Source organism: Leptonychotes weddellii, chromosome 1 (genome assembly GCF_054177405.1).
Source record: "Leptonychotes weddellii isolate Sample4059 chromosome 1, ASM5417740v2, whole genome shotgun sequence".
NCBI classification, from domain to species: Eukaryota; Metazoa; Chordata; class Mammalia; order Carnivora; family Phocidae; genus Leptonychotes; species Leptonychotes weddellii.
In genome coordinates, this window is record NC_138369.1 from 125,608,782 (window position 1) to 125,624,206 (window position 15,425).

General features: G+C 45.5%; 1 long non-coding RNA gene across 1 annotated transcript; it reads left to right on the forward strand.

Moving 5' to 3' along the window:
* The first annotated feature begins 4,992 nt into the window (after positions 1–4,992).
* Positions 4,993–7,063, forward strand: LOC145723577 (uncharacterized). The gene is made up of 2 exons (XR_014148750.1): positions 4,993–6,469; positions 6,501–7,063. It is a non-coding gene; the product is annotated as an uncharacterized LOC145723577 (long non-coding RNA).
* Positions 7,064–15,425: the final 8,362 nt, after the last annotated feature.

Here is a 15,425-nt window from a genome sequence, read left to right on the forward strand (position 1 = left end):
GGTGCGTGGGTCCGAGGGGGTGCGCTTCACTTGGGGTTCCCCTTGTTAGAAAGAACAGACTGAGTCAAATGGTTATCCACACTGTTCTGGGGACCTCACTAACACTTACATGGCCCAATCTCACCAGAGGTAAAATTACCCCAGCAGGGTTGCGTGCCCCTGAATCACTTTGTGAGATGCCAAGGAGATTCAGCTCAGCTCATCCTGATGATGGGGAAAAGTAGTGGCCCAGCAATTCCAAATGGCAGCACTTCCTGGTTTACTGAGATTTAACTTTCAAGAGTAAGGAGTGCATTTTGCCCAAGGGCCAGGCTCCTCTTTTTATTAATTCTGGTCAAATTTCAGGGGATTTTCCATGCCCCATCTGGTGGCCTGGAAACATACTAAATGTTTACTAAATTTGTATCTTTGGGGTAAATACCCAGTAGTGCAATTGCTGGATCGTAGGGCAGCTCTGTTTTCAACATTTTGAGGAACCTCCACACTGTTTTCCAGAGTGGCTGCACCAGCTTGCATTCCCACCAACAGTGTAGGAGGGCTCCCCTTTCTCCGCATCCCCACCAACATCTGTCATTTCCTGACTCGTTAATTTTAGCCATTCTGACTGGTGTGAGGTGGTATCTCATTGAGGTTTTGATTTGCACTACTGGGTATTTACCCCAAAGATACAAATGTAGTGCTCCGAAGGGGTACGTGCACCCCAATGTTTATAGCAGCAATGTCCACAATAGCCAAACTATGGAAAGAGCCTCGATGTCCATCGCCAGATGAATGGATAAAGAAGATGTGGTATATATATACAACGGAATATTATTCAGCCGTCAAAAAACTAAATCTTGACATTTGCAATGTCATGGATGGAACCAGAGGGTATAATGCTAAGCGAAATAAGTCAATCAGAGAAAGACAAGTATATGATCTCACTAATATGAGGAATTCTTAATCTCAGGCAACAAACTGAAGGTTGCTGGAGTGGTGTGGAGTGGGAGGGATGGGGTGGCTGGGTGATAGACATTGGGGAGGGTATGTGCTATGGTGAGCGCTGTGAATTGTGTAAGACTGATGAATCACAGACCTGTACCTCTGTAACAAATAATACATTATATGTATCAAAAACTAATGATGGGGGCGCCTGGGTGGCTCAGTTGGTTAAGCGACTGCCTTCGGCTCAGGTCATGATCCTGGAGTTCCTGGATCGAGTCCCGCATCGGGCTCCCTGCTCGGCAGGGAGCCTGCTTCTCCCTCTGGCCCTCCCCCCTCTCATGTGCTCTCTGTCTCTCATTCTCTCTGTCTCAGATAAATAAATAAAATCTTTAAAAACAACAACAACAACAACAACAACAACAAAAAACTAATGATGTAATGTACGGTGATTAACATAACAAAAAAAAAAGAATAAAGCACTTGCTCGGGACGAAACTTAAAGAAAAATGTTTACTAAATTTGAAGTTCCTTTGAGAAATAGAAACTGAACCATCTCTACTATTTGGGCAGGTCTACTTTCCCTTTCTGTGCCCTAGTTCTCCTTTCTGCAAAATGGAGATGGTGGATGGGATTTCTCCCCAAGTCCTTCCACCATCAACATTCCATATGTCAGTGATGTTTGCCTCTCTTCTTGCTGCCTACAGTTTCAAATCTAAGAAGCTTGGGCCACTTCCATTTGTTAGGCTTTTATTGAAAATCCAACCACCCTAGAAGGCCAGATCTTGTAGCCTGGGCTGCTATTTAAATCTCTGTCAGACCAGAGCAACTTTGTTTAAAATTATATTTTGTTAATCCATCATGTGGATGTGGAGCTTGCTATTTTTAATACATGCTCTGAACAGCCCAGTTATTCAGGGCTGAGAGTTTGCCACAGAACTTTAGAGCTGAATTTAAAAACAAACAGCCCCAGAGAAGAAATAAGAAGGCTGCTTTCACAAGCTAATAAAATTCGGGAATGGAAAAGTAGAGGGGCAAGTTTTACCTCTGAGCAGGACAGCAGCTTGGGAAGGCCGTGAGTTTCTTTGCTCTCTTTGATGCTGGAGGAGCAAGTAGAGGAATGACCCTCATTAGTGCTTGTTTAGATGGCAGACTCCATTGACCTTTCCTGAGTCATTTGTCAAAACTCTGGAAATGCGCACTTTTGTTACAGGACTGGGGCACATACCTTCTAAAAATATCTCTCTGTCTCTCTCTCTCTCTCTGTCTCTCTCTCTCTCGCTTCACTTTCCCCTCTATTTCCCTTCCTTCTTTTAGGCCATATAACATACACGGAGGGAAGAAGGCATGAAAACAGAAGCATTTAATGAAATTAAAGCAGAAATACCTATATTTATAACAACTCTTAAGTGATTGTTGGGAAACTTTCCCAACAATCACTTAAGAAAGCTTTCACTGAAATATGTAATTGTAGCAAAAATCACCTAAATACTGACTCCCTGGACTTTGAGAGATGAATTGTCATTCATTCGTTTATTTATTCATTCATTCAAACGTACTAGTTAAGGTCCTAAGATGGGCCAGGGACTGTATTAAATGCAGTGTTTACAAAGCTTGCCCTTGAAGAGCTCATGAGTTTACTGGCGTGCAGAGATTAAAAAGCCTCCCAAGAGCCCAATTCAGGAAATTATGATTCCTGATCCTCTTTTTTATTTTGCCAATTCGACAAGAGATATTTATACCATCTTATCAGAGTTCTATAAGATCATATAAAAAGTATTTCTTTTTCTCTTCAGGACATCCTCTAAACATAGAGGCTCATTAAAGTTCAGTGATTCATAGAATTCTGATCCGGCTCATGTAAAGTAGAACAGACAATGCAGAAGAGAGACCATTTATTGACTCACTCATTCAAAACATCCAAGGTCCAGGGCTAAGGCACAATCAGAGCAACTTCTGCTAACTACCTGTTTTCTCTCTGTGAATAGAAGAATCACAAGAAAAGGTAGAAACAAGAGAAGAGCAATGCCTCATTTATGCTTTCGGAAATTAACGAAGAAAAAGTGTCTCGGGGCACCTGGGTGGCTCGGTCCTTAAGCGTCTTCCTTCAGCTCAGGTCATGATCCTGGGGTCCTGGGATCCAGCCCCGCATCGGGCTTCTTGCTCAGAGGGAAGCCTGCTTCTCCCTCTCCCACTCCCCCTGCTTGTGTGCCCTCTTTCGCTTGGTCTCTCTCTGTTGAATAAATAAATAAAATCTTGAAAAAAAGAAAAAGTGTCTTGACTTTTTTGCCGGAATTATTTCAAACTGTTATCACCTAGGTTGGAGGTTGTTACTTGCATGGGTACACTAGGATCTTTCCGATCCATGGAATGACGGTGCCTCAGCCAGCTGTCTCACAAATGCCTACCATTGATCATGAGAGAAGCACTGGCAGATGGGAGTGGATCGATTGGTGTTGGAGTTCCAGTCACTCCCATAGCTTATACCACTGCCCAGGTAATGGTAATAACCCTCTCTGATGAGAAGTCAAGGCAGCATAGAAGACCTGCAAAAGCCAACATTTATTTGGGCATGTATCCTCTTTAATATTGAGTGGGTAAGGAAGCTCATTTCAAGGAGAAGGAAACCAAAAGCAAAAGAAATTAACTGGTTCTGCCAAAGTTCTTCACCCGTTACTGGATTCAATAAACTTTGAGGACCTTCCTCCAGGGCTAAATGCCATGGGAAATATGAAGACGGATATGATATAGTCCTTATCCTAAAGAATCTCATAGTTTGAAACTTGCATTAACAACGATAAAGCAAGGTCAAAATTCATCAGTGCCACCTGAAAGTTTCTGAAAGGGTGCAATGGAGGTCCTAAGGAGGGGACTTTGCCACCAGGTTGGGGAGGGGTTGGGGAAGGCAGGTATGGAATGGGCTTTGGTGTAAGGTTGAGAAGAGAGTAAGGAGGGGAGAGAAATTCCAAAGTAATGTCAGTGGCCAGATCTGTGTTTTGTAAACATCACTGCCAGCAACGATATGGAGAGCAGGTTGCAGAAGGGAAAGAATTAAGTTTATAACAACAGAATTAAGTTTATAACAACAGTTTAATTAATTACTTATTACGTCAGGCATTGCACTAAGTGCTTGACCCACTTTATCTCATGTAATCATTAAACAATCTCTGAGATAGGAATTACCATCTCCATTTTATGGGGAAAGGCATGGCAGAACCTGGACTAACAAAACAGTTTGTATTCTTGGCAGTGAGAACTTGTAAGAAAATGAAAAAGCTCCTATCTGAATCAGGGACTGTGGAATAGAGAAGAGATGGATTTTAGAGAATTAGGAAGATAACTGGTTTCTAAGAACCAATAGGCCTTCTAAGTGTTTGCCTCAGAAACCACATAAACACTAAAAACATCTGTGAGATCCTATTCCGTCTAAAAGGACCATGACTTAGATGGAACCTGCCCTGTCAAGTAAGTATAACTCCATTGCAAGAACTCCTTCGTCTTATCACTGTCCATCCACCCAGATTCTGGCACTCTGCCTGGCAAATGGTGGGTGCTCAAATGGTATTTGTTGAATGAGAGAATTCTCACCTGGACATTCAGCATTCATTGCAAACCTGGGGCAATTCATTCTGTCCCCCCTGCCCTCCACCCACACTTTGGTTTTTCCGAAGAGCAGGCTGTGCCTCATTAACTCATTATATGTTAAGTTGAATAAGGTGTTATCCAGGAAAATTAATTGCCTAGGGCAAAGATAGAGATACTGTAGTGGCTAATGGGAGAGTCTATATGGCCCGTGGTGGGCACTGTTTTTTGATATGCTTAATTCTATCATGTTTGGCAATCTACGCAGAAAAGGGCAGTAGATTGGTTTCATATTCCTTAAGGCAGGTTCCTTCACCATCTGAGGCACTTTTTGAGATGGAAATGCTCCCACAGAGATATCCTCGCTCAGAACACCGCCCTTAAAATCAGAGGAAGACTCCCCTCTCCTTGAATGAGGTTGGCAAGCCCTGCCCCCAAAGGGGGTGGAGGTAGAGAAAGAATACGTCCACAACTCGCACGTCTGCCTGAGTGCAGATTGGCAAGTGGCATGGGCGTGCAGACCCCTGTCATTTATTTATTTTTCTTTCCACTGGGTGCGCTGTCCCTTTAAATGGGGACGCTGGTGCTGGCTCCGTAACACCGGAGCCGGCAGCTTGTTGATTTCAGAGCTGGTGAATTTCACATTGTTTCCACTTCACTTTCCTCGCTCCGAGGGCGGCTCCAGTTGGCTCTACGACCGCTGTCGCTGCTGCCAGCGAGGGCCAGGGGAGGGCAGGGACCTGCAGCATCGGGGCCGGCGTGGGGCCTCTGGGAAGGGTGTCGGGGCCCCACACGCACCCTCGCTGCAGTCAGCTCCTGCCGAAGCCGGGACGCCCGGAGCGCAGAGAGCCGGGACTGCCAGCCTAGACGCCCGCCGGCCAGCCCGCCCACGGGCCGGGGCCGCAGCCAGGGAGCCGGCGAGGGGAGGAGGCCCGGGGGGGCGGGGTGGGGGGCGGGGGTGGGTGCTGCCGCCGCCGCGGAGCTGCTACTCGGCGCGTTTTGCATGAAGATGGCGGCTCCCACCGCCAGCAAGGCAGCCTCCCTGGGCTGTAACAACAAGCCAACGTTCCCGGAGCTGGATTTCAGGTCAGGAGCTCGGGTGGAGGAATTGAACAAACTCATCCAAGAATTCACGAAGCACGACCAGCGGGAATACGACGACCAGAGAGCGCTGGAGATTCACACAGCCAAGGATTTCATCTTTTCCATGCTGGGTAAGGAGGGAAAAGGGGGAGGTGTGTGTGTGTGTGTGTGTGATGGGAAGCGTGGTAGAGAACCCATTCCCCCCTTCTCGTGCTCTCTTTCCTTCTTGGTTTCCTTCCCGGAGCCGGGTGCCTGTGGTAGAAACCATCCCTGTTCCGCCTCTTCCCTTCTTTCTCCGCCGCAAGCCGAGCTCCCTTCCCTAGTATACTTTGCGCCGGGTCCCCTTTTACCTCCGTTCGCGGGCCCCTTTGTCAATTTCTCACCGCCCGGGGGGCTTGTAAGCCGCTGAAGTGTTCGTGGTGAAACATCTCACTGTTGGAGGGAAGCCCCTGGAAGCTGCGCGGTTCAGGTGAGACCCGGAGGCGCCTTTCGATGAAGGGATTTGGCCCCGGAGGTTCGGACCTGCGCCTTCCGATGAACGCCGAGTCTCGGGTCCCGTCTTGAGCTTGGGGCGCGAAGACAGCTCGGGGCTCTGGCTCCGCGCCCGAGCGACAAGTTGCTTCTCTAGTCTTGCGGCGCGGCGCTGTCATGCCAAGCCCCCGGTGACCAAACTTGTTGGGTGTTCCCTAGTAACCCGCTCGAGTAGGCTGGGCGCCCGGAGTTCCTGCAACTTTGATTTGCCAATCGACTTCCCTTTGAAGCGCTCGGAAGCATTTCCAGTGCTTCTCCAGGGCTCTTGCTGAGCTCAGAATTTCTAATTACCAGCTCGAAAGTGACCAGGCTCAGAGCTCGGACCCCAAGAAGTGCCAGCCCCCTCCTGTTCGTTTTTGCGCCGGCCGGCGAGGCGCCTTGAGTTTCGAACCCCGGAGACGCCGGGGGATAGAATAATGCTGCCACTCCCACCCCCAAGCCCGGCACCTACAGGTCCTTCAACAGATTGTCGGATGGTGTGTATAGGAAAATAATTAAGCAGACCTGGAGACCAGATCCCTTCTCAACTGTCCTGTCGTTCGAATGATTGCTACTGGGGTGTAGAATGAGTGTCCGCTGCTGGGAGCCTCCCTCCCACGTAGCTTGAGGCTCCACCAGTGCAACCCTGGGGGCATGCAGTACGTGGCCTGGCGGTTAACGTTGCGCAGAACGGGGATTCGAGTGTAGCGCTGTCCTAACACGGTGCTCTGTGCCCTCTACAAACCCATCCTCAGCCAGTTTTCCAGGTCGTGGAAATTTTTTTTGAAAAAGGGCTTTGACCCCAGAGGAAGACAGAATTTTTCGCCTTCCTGCTGCCTTTTACTTGGATTTTAGCCGGCCGTCGGTCGTTGCTGGTTCTATCATTAGAGTACCCTCTTTCCTCTCGGTTTTCTTCCTCCCCGAAGCCCAACTCCAAGTCGGGGGTTTTACAGATTGAATGTTTGGGGCCGGTAATAGTAATGCTTTGGGAAGTTGGAGAAAGTATGTGAAAACTTGGGGCTGGATTTTACGTTTTGCTCCACACTGCCCAAGTGTGTCCTAAATTCTATATGGGGTTGAAAAGCTCTCTGTTGAGCTACTCGACCACTGAACTGTTTATATGAATGAAATGTATTTCTTTCTTTCTTTTTACAACTCCTTAACCTGGTGGGAATGAGCTTCCAGATCTGAAAACCAGTACAGTGGCTGTCGGGAGGGTGGGGATACACAGAGAAGGCTCAGGGCAGTGATTTCAGTTGCTTAATCATGGCCTTTCTCTTTGACGTAAATAATGGAAGTCTGCCATGGCATCAGTTCTGATGTCTCCTGCTCTAGGTGGTTTTCTAGAGAAAGGTGCTGGGTCACCATCACTCAGGATAATCGTGAAACAGAAAATGGGAGGGGAGAGGGAGGGGGGGTCAGTTTAAATACCCCACTCTTTAGGAACTTGTATGCTAACCCCATGGCCGAGACACAGATTTAGCAAAACCTTCATCCACATATGAAGGGTGAATTATTCCAGGGTGCTTAATGTATACCTGCATTTAATGTCACCGGAGGCATTGTGTTGATAGGTAAGCTAAATTACCTTCTATTCCTTTTTATCCGGTTGACCTTGCAAGAGAAGTCTTTCTTGCCCCCGCTGGGAATTTGATAATTCCACCTGCAGGAGAGAAAATTCAGGAGAGTGTCATTTAAGCCTTTTGCCCCTCTGGACACTAGAAGGCAGATGGCAAAATGCGCCTGCCTGTGTGTGGTGCTGCATTCATTTGTGAGTTCCCTGCTTTCCTTTAATGAGGTGCTGGCTGCTCTAGACAAGTGAAGGTTTGGCGACAGCCAGGGTCCCCGTGTGGATTTACTTTTTCTAAAGCGGATTTTCGCTTGGCTTAAAAAACAATCTCTTTTTGTGCACTTTGTTTCACTTGCCACAGCCTTGAGTCTTTCATGAATATGCAAATAAGGTGTCTTAATGACCCTCAGCTTGTTAAGGTGTCACTGGGGTGGCACCAGGCCCTCATTTCTGGGATTTTTTTTTTTGGGGGGGGCCGCAACTCATCTTGGCTTTGTTCTGCCTCTGTCAGAGCTGTGTGTACCTGAGGATTGTCAGCAGCTTAAAAACATTATCCCCTCAGACAGAGTGAAATGGTAGAGAAATGTGGTGCAAGCCCCTTTAATGGAGCTGTGGATAACCCTACCTGTTTTTAGGCAGCTGGGGTGATGGGGAGCAGCCACTCTCTCTGTATAAAATTGTTAGTCTGGACCCAAGGCCCCTTCTCAGGCCCTTTTTGTATGGTCTACTTTGGAGGCAACTTTATGCAGAAGAGTATAAAGTGGTGGTAGACAGTTGTCGTCATCAGTGACCTGTCAGCCCCAAGAAAGTCCATTGTCCTATCAAAGCAGGGTTCTTAATAGGCTGTGGAGTTGGTCTGAGCCTGTTGGTGGTCACCGCGGTCTCTGTGATCTGTCCTGACATTCTGTGTTTGTACAGACATTCTGATTCCTTTGAGGCAGATGTTGGCTGGAAACATCTAGACTCACTCTTTATTGCTCTACACCTTGATCTTTTAGGAGACTGATTGCTGTTATTATCTAGTTAATATTTGAGAGCCCAGATTGTGTGAGAGGCTGGCAGTGCATAATAAACACCATTTATCAAAATTCAGGGACATTGCCAGAGTTCATTAATGTTTTAATAATATTTGGTATTTGCATAATGTCTCTGCCAGCTCTTTTGTTATCTTCATTCCCTGGCGAGGTTGGATGGAGACTGGTTGTGTCCCCATTGAACAGATGCGGAACAGGGGCTATGCAGAAGCTGTAGAAGCCAGGAAGGAGACAAGCAGTCACTTACCCTACAGTCCAAATGGTAGATCATGGCATAGTTATTAGGACAGCTCTCATTCACTGATTGCCTTTTCAGTGACAGGAACTTTGCATGGTCTTAGGAGTAGGTATTGCTTTCCCATTACACAGATGAGGATAGTGAAATTTCCTGGGGTTAAGACCCATCCAAGGTCTCAGGGCCAATAAATGGTACAGAAGTTGCTCAGACTCACAACACCCTGCCTCTAAGACATGTTCCTCTTATCCTACTTGAGAAACTATTAAGAATAAAGGAGGGGGAGACCAATCATGAGAGACTACGGACTCTGAGAAACAAACTGAGGGTTCTAGAGGGGAGGGGTGTGGGGGGATGGGCTGGCCTGGTGATGGGTATTAAAGAGGGCACGTACTGAATGGAGCACTGGGTGTTATATGCAAACAATGAATCATGGAACACTACATCAAAAACTAATGATGTAATGTACGGTGATTAACATAACATAATAATAATAATAAAAAAAGAGTAAATGCATTAAGGCCAGAGGACGGGCTTTGTTTAAAAAAATTGCTACCTCTTTCAGGATTTTGTTTCTGATTTCAGCTATCAGTGTTAGTGTGATCCAAGCAGCATCTGAGCTGATTTCTGGAACAGTCCGAGTTCAAGTATTTTATTCCATAATAAAATCACTTGTTTGAATTTCTGGTTGAGAAAATGGTCATTCTAATAAAATGTGGAAATCTTGTAGTTCTAGTCCTAGTCTGCCTCTTTGCTAGCTGGGTGGTCTTAGTTTTTTCATCTGTTGAACATGGATAACTTTGTAAACTGAAAAGGAATGTATACGTGATTTTATTATTTATTTAAAGAAATGGGCATTATTAGAAAATCTAGTGAACTTAGGCTGGGATCATTTCGGTAGGTGGGCGTCAGAAAGAACTAGGGAGTACCACTAGAGGTCGCCTAGGAGAATATAGGCTCTGGCTGTAGAAGGCGGGACTAATTCTACCTTGCACTGCCATTTGTTAAGCTGCTACCTTGCTCTGGCCATTGTGCTTACCACTTCGCATAAATCCATCAGTTTATGTCATTTTCTTCCAGAAATTTGTGTGGATAAATATTCTCATGCCTCTGCATTCAACAAATACTTACTGAATGTTATACTGCCTGCCAAACAGGATGCAGGGTCCCGAGGAATGAGTGGAAACTTGGAGAAATTCATATAGGCCCTTGGGGACCCCTCTCTCTTCTCCTTTGCCCACAGCCTCCACAAAAGTAGTTTGCTAGCTCCTGTGCCCTCTTAGGTCCATAAATACATCGTAGCCACCTCAACATCCTATCGTGTGGTGCTTCCGAGGGCTGCTAGACCTACCATATTTTTAGGCACTTTCTGTGTCTTCACAGTAGACCATTTTGAGGCCCGGCCTTTCCAGTGTTTGAATGAAATTTTTCTCTTAATGAATTTATCCAGCAATGTTTATTGAGGGAATTTATTCTGTCATTGCCTTGTGGGCCTCCAAGTCTTGGTAAGTCCCTTAGAGTTCTAGTCACTAATGTGATGTATCTGGATAACGGGCAAGATCATATTTGAAGTCTACTCCAGCGCTGAAAGTATTATGTGTCTAGGGCTGGGAGAGCCCTCTGAATATTTATTTTTGCTGCTAGTTCAGTTGGTTTCAGTTCTTCCTCGGTGGCTCTGGGCATTGCTGACCTTCATCCTTGACGGAAGAGTTCTAGAACTGTTGATGATTCTGGGTCTTCCCATGATGCCTTGTTCACTGCCCATTGGATATTGCATTGCTCATGATTAGACTGGGTCCCCTTTTGCTTACACAGAAATATTAGATTCTCTCTTGTCAAACTGAGAACTTGTCATTGAATATTAGCTCTTTAGACTCTCCTGCAGCTCTTTTTTTTTTTTTTTTTTTAAACAATTTGGAATCTCTGATCCTCTTTCAGACCTATTGAATCAGAATCCCTGGAGCTTCCCAAATGGTCTGATCAGCACTCTGATATCCTGTCCTGTGTTAGGCCCGATGTCGTGCATTTCCCATCCAATAGAACTGCTCCTATGCAATGAATATGATCCCACTTGACATGGAGGCTAGGACCAGTGTGAGCCTAATGAGTCGATATGCCTGCTAGTTCTTGAAAATGGAGTCCTTCCCCCTGGGACAGAGTCAGGGAGGCATGGCGACTGCACCGGAGGTTGTCATAGGGCTTTACAACATTATATCATTTAGTTGTCACCATAGCCCTTGGAAAAAGAACTACAGGGCAAAATTAGGAACTTACCAAGTGTACCAACAGGGAAGTGGCACAGCCAGGACTTAACCGGGGTTGGGCTGATGAAACCCTTGCTTTTGACAGACACTACTCTGGTGTCAGGAGTGGGAGGAGACCTGGATTCTGGCCCCCACTCTTCTGGTTATTTGCTGTGTGACTCTGGGCAGGTCACTTAGATTCTGAACCTCAATTTCTGAATATGTATGTTGGGGCAAATAATTATAGCTACCTCATGCGTTCGGGTGCATTCAGTTCTGAATCTGAAAACCTTGGTGCAGGACAAACGAAGGACATGTCTGAATTCTAGTACCAGCTCTATTTTGTACTGTGTGGGATGTGTGTTACCCGGAATGAGTCTCCTAGCCTCTTTGGAACTTCTTTTTGTCCATTTTCCAATTATAGAAAATACAAAGAATAAAGCAAAATCATTCCCCCATTCGACTCACTATTAATATTTCGACATGCGTTTTTTTCCCTAGACATCTGTGTTTATACACACACGTATACCCACTCATACTTACGTGCACACAGTTTTACATCATATGGTTGCATGATTTCTCTTGGTAAATTTATCAATATGCTGTCATCTCCCACACTTTAGAAAAAGGAGTACTAATCTAAAACAAATGTTCTTCTAGCTTCTTTCATTCATCTTTTATCCAAAAAGAAGATACTGCTCGAGAATTTAGAGCACATTCTCTGATTTAATCATTGGGGGTGTTGAACCTTGACATTGTTGACTTGTGAGGGTTTTACCCGCCTTCCAGGGCCATCTCCTAGTTGTACCTTTGCATGCTCTGGATGGTCACAGAATATACCCATACTTCTCACTTCCTTCCTTTGCTTGGACTGTTTTCTCTGTGAGGATTTCTTAACTTAGGTCCATGGAAATAATAACATGGAGTGTGTGAACTTGAGTGGGAGAAATTACAGCTTTATTTTTATTAATCCCTAACTGAAATATAGCATTTTTCTTCCATTATAAAAGTAATAAGTCATAGTAGTATTAGCAGGACCTTTGTTTTCTCCTTCTCTTGCCACTAGAAATCAGATATTTTCATTTCACATTATAATTGTTGCAGATATCTCAAAAAGTTGTTTACTTCTGCTGTGAAATGACAGCGTCTCTTAGATTTGCTGCTAGATTTCATGTAATGCAGTAGTAAAGAATCACATGTATTCGATCACAAATTTATTTTTTAAATGTATGGTTTTGCTTTAATATTGATTTTCTTTAAAGTCCTGTGTATTTTTATCATGTTCATAGGCTTCACCAGCCTGTCAAGGTAATCTATGTCACAGAGACTGTTAAGAGTTTTAGCTTCTAAGCAATGACACCTTACCTCTGCTTCCTTTGCCTCCTTCAGCTCCAGCTCCCAATGCCATTTGACTCATGAAGCTTTCCAGTAACTCTCCAAGGAGAAAAAAAGTTTACCTTGCCTCTGTGTTCTCCTAACACCTGGTCCCCCTTTTATAGCCCTTAGCTCATGCTTCCCCATACTAGGTTAAAGAATCCAAGGCTTATTTATCTTTGCAGCCCTCAGTGGGGTACACAGTAGGTGCTCACAGAGTGTTAAGTGATTTGATTCACTCTGAAAGAGCCTTTCTGTATGAAGCTGCTTATTTCAGCCTCAATTTCAGGAGTGAGCACTTTCTGACATTGTCTCTAGAATTTCCCCTTCTGGAATGCCATGCTAAGTGGGCTTTTCTGGAGTCAAGAAAATCTTGATCTGATCTTTTTTATTTGGTAGGGGAGTTTTTTCTCGATTCCAAGAATAATAACCTTAAGACTTACTATAGGGCAATTTAAGAAATGTGCCAACTGATTGCTGTAGCTTTTTGATCAAAACCAGCAAAGAGTGAGTTGTGGGAATGTCCCCTTTCCCGTAGATCTTGACTTTTCTTCCACGGCCAACGGGGGTCCTCATGGAACTCCTGCGTGGAAGTTCCGCTTTTGGGGCTTTACAAAATGCAGAGAGGGCATTAAGTCATCTTTCCCACGAAGGTGTTTCATAGGCATATCAGCCAACCTCCAAGTTTCCAGATGCCTGCTCTGGAACCCGAATTCTAGCAATTCTTTATTATAAACTGCTATTCTTTGCCATCTGTAATGGTAAGTTACCTTTGTGCAGTGCTTTATAGATTATAATACACATTCACATTTGATGTGGAATGGTATTATTCTCTGGACAGGCCTTTGGGAAAGGTTGTGTAGGAACTCTTAACCCCCATTCACCAATGGGGGTGCTGAGACTCTGGGAGGAGTTGGAGGTCATGGAGTACATTGTTGTAGAATAAGACTCAACCCAGCTCTCCAGTGTCTTTTGTTGCAGCACATGGTCTGCAAAGAGCCTGCGGGCTTTTCCACCTTTAGACATCTTCCATGGGTTGCTGGGGTGAGTCTATATTCCCAGACAAGGGCAAAGGTAGCAGGTTTCATTCCCCTCTGGGCTTTCCTGCTCTCCCCTTGGGCCAAGGATAGCTAGCGAGTGAGGCTGGCTGAGATTGGAATGGGTAAGTACATGCCCCATAGGGCTGCATTCTCCAGGTCTGATTGTTAGGCCTTGCCCAGCTGGTTCTTAGGGTCTGTGATGGTGTTCGCCATGGACCTGGGTGAGTACTTGCCTCTGCATGATCTCTTTAAGGACATTCATAATTATGCTGTTATGGGAGGCCTTTCTCTAGGAAAGAGCTACCTGGTTTTTTGTCCACTTAAGTGTCTTTTCATAAATGCCCTCTGCACAAGATAAAGGGACAGATAACTAGGTACAGTGCTGCTATGAACAAAGCTAGAACAGGGAGCTGTTGTTCAATTTGTTTATTTTTCATATTTTTCCCTCAACACGAGAAGACATGATTAGTGTTGGTGAGTTGAGTCAGTAATGGGAGGTGGTATAAGTTTTGTTTTGGTTTTTGTTTCTCCTAACTAGTGTTTGAATATCTACAATGTGTGTAGAATCGTGTAAGCATTCATTCATGAATTCATACAACGCAGTCGGGAGTGTCTGCCGTGGACTAGTGTTCATTACTGCACCGTGTAAGTGCACAGAGTGCTGAATGAGAGAAGCAAGGTCACTGCCTCCACGGGACTCATGTTCTCTGGGGGGATTCAACAAGATTGCAGTATGCAAATAAGCAGGGACGCACGCTATTAAAGAAGCGCAGAAAGTTGTGTGTGGGTAGGCTTTTGAAATGGGAAGCAGAGACATTTGGAATGGGAAGATGAGAAGGAGCCAACCATCTGAAACGAAGACTAAGTAAATTAGGAGTATTCTAGGTAGACAGAACAGCATGTGCAGAGACCCTTCGGTGGGGGTAAATTTGAAAGCTGCTTAAATTATAGCCAGTCTGACTTGGCCTCTTCAAGGAGGAGTGGTCTGTGCGCAGATTCATCCTGAGGTGGAAGGAATGGGCTTGCCTGCCTTGGACTGTAAGGAGCTTCCTGCAGGTAGAAGTTTTCCAGGTGGACCCACCCTTTGGCGAGGCACTTGCTCACAGTATTCAGGGGCTAGGGGGCGGGGGACAATGTAGAAAGGTTGGATTATAGGTCCTCAAAAGGCCCTTTGTAGTCTTATGATTCTCTGATTTCACCCTTGATAGCCCGAGGCTGAAAACAGTGAGTCCTGTATTGGATGATTTATGGGTCAAACTGCAGTTTTCATGGGATAATAAAAATAAGGCTTTACTTATACCTAGTCCTGCATGGTCTACAAAATACTTCCAGACGCATAATCTCATTTTGACTGCTCACAACAACCCTCTGAAGTAGGTGTTGTTTTTGTCTCTCACTTAGCAAGAGTGAGACCTTGGGGTCAAGAGAAGTTAAGTAACTCATAGTCACTATGAGGTAGAGGTGGGATCCAACTCAAGCCCTCTGAGGCTTACCCCAGAGTCTCTGTATTATGCTAATTCTAAAAACCTTCTTCCCTGCCCCACCCCACTGTGTCCCAGGGTGTGGAGGCAGTAGGATTTCTGGTCCGGAGAGAGGCCCTGATGGTTAGGAGGAGGAATTCCCCAACAGACTGCAAGTCTGCACGTGCCTGGTACCGATATTCAACTTGTAAGCACTTTCTAGGCTGCTTCAAGATCACCCTTTTAGTAGCCGCAGCTGTTCTTAATAGCAGCTGCTTGTGCGGAGTGTGTTGTGATTAATAAAGGAAACTCAACAGTTTGTTCTTTCAGCTGTGCCCTTGGTGTGTGCAGCCCGCTCCCAAGACGGGCTTTG